Genomic DNA, 5,986 nt, shown 5'->3' with positions numbered 1-5,986 from the left:
AACAGCAAAAAGAGCAGTAGCTGAAGACACTTAGCCTACAGCAGGTTACAAACAACAGCAGATGCCCACCCAAAATATCTAGAACCAACACAACTGGTGGTGGGTGGCAGATAGCACCAATCATAGACTCAGCTAGCTACACAAGCAACACACCCAAAGGAGGAGTCTAGCAGGCACCAGACACTGTGGAGAATAAGTACATCCGACAGGACAGACATAGCACAGTGTGTAATAGACATGATCAAGGTTGACCCTTAGAGCCAGTCAGCCTGAAGGGATAACTGTACTTAAGAAAGGACCAACTGCATTCAATATTCACATACAACAGGAAGAAAAACAGTACCCTCAAGAAGCATCCCTAGAACAACAACAACAAAAAACAACAGGTGGCCTGGAGTGCAATACCACAGGGCCCATTATCCTCATAAAGACAACACAAAAATTTCAAGGTCAGACAGCATTATCTAATACACAGACAAAATGGGCAGACAAAGAAATGCAACCTGAATGAATCAACAAGAAAAATCTCCAGAAAAAGAACTAAATGAAATGGAAGTAAACAAACTACCAGATACAGAGTTTAAAATAATGATTTTTAGGATGCTCAAGGATCTTAGAGCAAGAACAAATGGACATAAAGATCACCTAAATAAAGAGATAGCAAGCATCAAAAAGGACATTGAAATTATAAAAAAGAACCAGTCAGAAATGACAAATACAATATCAGAAATAAAGGCTGCAAATGTTGGAGAGGCTGTGGAGAAAAAAGAACCCTCATACACTGTTGGTGGGAATGTAAAGTAGTACAACCATTATGGAGGAAAGTATGGTGGTTCCTCAAAAAACTGCAAATAGAACTACCTTATGACCCAGCAATCCCTCTACTGGGTATATACCCCAAAACCTCAGAATCATTGATACATAAAGACACATGTAGCCCCATGTTCATAGCAGCACTGTTCACAGTGGCCAAGACATGGAAACAACCAAAAAGCCCTTCAATAGAAGACTGGATAAAGAAGATGTGGCACATATACACTATGGAATACTACTCAGCCATAAGAAATGATGACATCAGATCATTTACAGCAAAATGGTGGGATCTTGATAACATTATACGGAGTGAAATAAGTAAATCAGAAAAAAACAAGAACTACATGATTCCATACATTGGTGGAACATAAAAACGAGACTAAGAGACATGGACAAGAGAGTGGTGGTTACCAGGGGTGGGGGGAGGGAGGACGGAGGAGGGAGGGAGGGAGAGAGTTAGGGGGAGGGGGAGGGGCACAGAGAAAACTAGATAGAGGGTGACGGAGGACAATCTGACTCTGGGTGAGGGGTATGCAACATAATTTAATGACAAGATAACCTAGACATGTTTTCTTTGAATATATGTACCCTGAATTATTAATGTCATCCCATCAACATTAATAAAATTTATAAAAAAAAAGAAATAAAGGCTGCACTAGAAGGAATCAATAGCAGGATGGATAAATCAGAAGATCAAATCAGCTATTTAGAAGACAAGATAAACATAAGCACAGAAATAGAGCAGCAAAACAAAAAGAGGCACAAAAAAAACTGAGGGAACTCTAAGAGACCTCTGTGACATCATGAAAAGAAATAACATCCTCATCATAGGGGTTCCTGAAGGAGAAGAGAATGAACAAGGTATAGAGAACCTGTTTGAAGAAATCATAGCTGAACATTTCCTTATAATGATGAAGGGAAAAGTCACACAAATTCAAAAAGCACAGAGAGTTCCATTAAAGAGGAATCCAAGGAGACCTACACTAAGACACATCATAATTAAAATGCCAAAGTTAAGAGACAAAGAAAGAATACTAAAAGGTGCAAGAGAAAAGCAATTAATTACTTACAGAGGAGCCCCCATAAGGATGACATCCAACTTCTCAACAGAAACACTTGAGGCCAGAAAGGATTGGCAAGAAATATTCAGTGATACAAAACAAGAACCTACAACCAAAACTACTTTGTCCAGCAAGGTTATTATTTAAAATTGAAGGAGAAATAAAAAGCTTTTCAGACCAAAAAAGAATCAAGGAATTCATTAAAACCAAACCAGTACTGAAAGAAATGTAAAGGGCCTGCTGTAAAAGAGGAAAGAAAAATTTTTTTAAAAAAATCAGGAAAAAGAGGATTGTAGATTTAAAGAATAAAATGGCAATAAATAAGTACATATCAATAATAATCTTAAATGTAAATGGATTAAACGCTAGCTGCATAGATAAGAAAACAGGATCTGTACATATGCTATCTAAAAGAGACCCACCTCAGAACAAAAGATACACATAGACTGAAAGTGAAAGAATGAAAAAACGTATTTCATGCAAATAAAAACAAAAAAGAAGCTGGGGTAGCAATGCTGTTCTCTGACAAAATAACCTTTAAAACAAAAGCTATAGTAAGGGATAAAGAAGGTCACTACATAATAATAAAGGGTGCAATCCAGCAGGAGGATATATCTATTGTAAATATTTATGCACCTAATATAGGAGCACCTAAATATATACAGCAGGTTTTGATGGACATAAAGGATGAGATCAACAGCAATACTATAACAGTAGGGAGTTTTAATACCCCACTAACATCAATGGATAGATGCTCCAGGCAGATAATTAACAAAGAAACAGCAGCCTTAAGAGACACATTAGCCCTGGCTGGTTGGCTCAGTGGTAGAGCGTTGGCCTGCAGTGCAGAAGTCCCGGGTTCAATTCCCGGCCAGGGCACACAGGAGAAGCACCCATCTGCTTCTCCACCCCTCCCCCTCTCCTTCCTCTCTGTCTCTCTCTTCCCTTCCCACAGCCAAGGCTCCACTGGAGCAAAGATGGCCCCGGGCACTGGGGATGGTTCCATGGCCTCTGCCTCAGGAGCTAGAGTGGCTCTGGTTGCAACAGAGCGATGCCTCGGATGGGCAGAGCATTGCCCCCTGGTGGGCATGCAGAGTGGATCCCGGTCAGGTGCATGCGGGAGTCTGTCTGACTGCCTCCCCATTTCCAGCTTCCCAAAAATACAAAAAAAAAAAAAAAAGACCCATTAGATCAACTGGATTTAATTGATATCTTCAGAATGTTTCACCCCAATATAGCAGAATATACATTCTTTTCATGTGCTCATGGTACATCCTCTAAGATAGACCACATGTTAGAACACAAGTCTCAGTATATTCAAGAAGATTAAAATCATATCAAGCATTTTCTCTGATCACAAAGTCATGAAACTAAAAATCAACTACAATAGAAAAACTGAAAAACATTCAATCACTTGGAATCTAAATAGCATGTTATTAAATAATGAATGGGTTAACAACAAAATCAAAAAGAAATAAAAAAATTTTAAAACAAATGAAAATGAACACTCAAAATTTATGGGACACATCAAAAGCAGTCCTGAGAGGGAAGATCATAGCATTACAGGCATACCTTAAGAAGCAAGAAAAAGCTCAAATTAACAACCTAACCCTGCAACTAAAAGAACTAGAAAAAGAAAAACAAATAAAGCCCAGAGGAAGTAGAAGGAAGGAAATAATAAAGATCAGAGCAGAAATAAATGACATAAAGGCTAAAAAAAAATACAAAAGATCAATAAAACCAAGAGCAGGTTCTTTGAAAAGGTAAACAACATTGATGAACCTTTAAGCAGACTCATCAAGAATAAAAGAGAGAAGACTCAAATAAATAAAGTTAAAAATAAAAGTGGAGAAGTAACAACTAACACCACAGAAATACAAAGTACTGTAAGAAAATACTATGAATATCTATACGCCAAAAAATTGGACAACCTAGGTGACATGAATAAATTCCTAAAAACACACAATTTTCCAAAACTCAATCTAGAAGAATCAGAAAACCTAAGCAGACCGATTACAACAAATAAAATTTAAAAATTATCAAAAACTCCCAGCAAACAAAAGTCCTGGATTGGATAGCTTTACAGGCAAATTTTACCAAACATTAAAAGAAGAACTAACACCTATCCTTCTAAAGCTATTTCAACAAATTCAAGAGGAGGGAACACTTGCAAGTTCTTTTTATGAGGCAAGCATTATCCTCATTCTAAAACCAGGTAAAGACACTATAAAGAAAGAAAACTAAGGTTAATATCCCTAATGAACATAAATGCTAAAATTATCAACAAAATGTTAGTAAACTAAATCCAGCAATACATTAAAAAATTTATACATCATGATCAAGTGGGATTTATTCTGGTGAGTCAAAGCTGGTACAATATTCACAAATCAATAAATGTGATTCATCACGTAAACAAAAGGAATGATAAAAATCACATGATTATAGCAATAGATGCAGAAAAATCATTTGATAAAATCCAGCATTCATTTATGATCAAAATTCTCAGCCAAGTGAGAATACAGGGAACATACTTCAATATAATAAAGGCTCTGTGTGACAATCCCAAGCCAATATCATACTCAATGGACAAAAATTAAAAGCAATTTCCTTAAGATCAGGAACAAGGCAGGATTGCCCCCCTTTCACCACTCTTATTCAACATAGTTCTAGAAGTCTTAGCCACAGCAATCAGAGAAGAAGAAATAAAAGGCATCCAATTAGGAAAAGAGTAAAACTATCATTATTTACTGATGATATAATACTGTAAATTGAAAACCCTAAAGTCTGTCAAAAAACTACTAGACTTCATAAATGAATTTGGCAAGGTGGTAGGATATAAAATTAGTATTCTGAAATCAGTGGCTTTTTTATACACCAACAATAAACTGTCTGAAAGATAAATTAAGAAAACAATCCCCTTCACTATTGCAACAACAAAAAAATAAAGTTTCTCGTAGTAAATTTAACCAAGGAGGTAAAAGAGTTGTACTTGGAAAATTATAAGACATTGTAAAAATAAATCAAGGAAGATATAAATAAGAGGAAGCATATATTGTGTTCATGGATAAGAAGAATAAACATCATTAAAATATCTATATTACCCAAAGCAATCTATAAATTCAATGCAATTCCTATTAAAATACCAATGGCATAATTCAAGATATAGAATAAATATTCCAAAAATTTATATGGAACCAAAAAAGAACATGAATAGCCTCAGCAATCTTGAAAATGAAAAATAAAGTGGGAGGTATCACACTTCCTGATATCAAGTTATACTACAGGGCCATCATAATCAAAACAGCTTGGTTCTGACTTAAGAGCAGGCACATAGATCAATGGAACAGGACAGAGAACCTGAAAATAAACCCATGCCTTTATGGTCAATTGATATTTGACAAAGAAAAGAGCATACAATGGAGTGAAGACAGTCTCTTCAATAAATAGTATTGGGAAAATTGGACAGCTACCTGCAAAAAATTGAAACTAGATCACCGATTGACACCATTCACAAAAATAAACTCAAAATGGATAAAAGACTTAAATATAAGTTGCCAAACCATAAATATCTTGGAAAAAAAAACACAGGCATTAAACTCTCCAATATCTCTCATAGCAATATTTTTGCCAATTTATATCCATGGACAAGTGAAATAAAGGACAAAATAAACAAATGGGTCTACATGAAACTAAAAAGCTTTTGCACAGCAAAATACACCATTAACAAAATCAAAAGATAACCCACATAATGGGAGAACATATTTGCCAATATATCTGATAAGAGGTTAACAACCAAAATTTATAAAGAATTTCTAAAGCTCAACACCAGGAAGGTAAACAATCCAATTAAAATATGGTCAAAAGAACTGAATAGACACTTCCTAAAGAAGACATACAGATGGCCAATAGGCATATGACAAAACGTTCAATGTCACTAATCATCAAAGAAATGTAAATTAAAACCACAATGAGTTACCACCTCATCCCTGTCAGAATGGTGCTCATTGACAAATCAACACATAACAAGGCTGACGAGGGTGTGGAGGAAAGAAAACCCTCCTGCACTGCTGGTGGGAATGCAGACTGGTGTAGCTACTGTGTAAAACAGTATA

General features: G+C 35.8%; 1 non-coding gene across 1 annotated transcript; it reads left to right on the top strand.

The window, feature by feature from the left end:
- The first annotated feature begins 2,677 nt into the window (after window positions 1-2,677).
- On the top strand, window positions 2,678-2,753 carry TRNAC-GCA (transfer RNA cysteine (anticodon GCA)). Its single transcript has one exon. It is a non-coding gene; the product is annotated as a tRNA-Cys (tRNA).
- The last annotated feature ends 3,233 nt before the right edge of the window (window positions 2,754-5,986 follow it).

Source organism: Saccopteryx leptura, chromosome 4 (genome assembly GCF_036850995.1).
Source record: "Saccopteryx leptura isolate mSacLep1 chromosome 4, mSacLep1_pri_phased_curated, whole genome shotgun sequence".
Lineage (NCBI taxonomy): Eukaryota > Metazoa > Chordata > Mammalia > Chiroptera > Emballonuridae > Saccopteryx > Saccopteryx leptura.
This window is presented reverse-complemented; position numbering and strand designations above follow the sequence as displayed.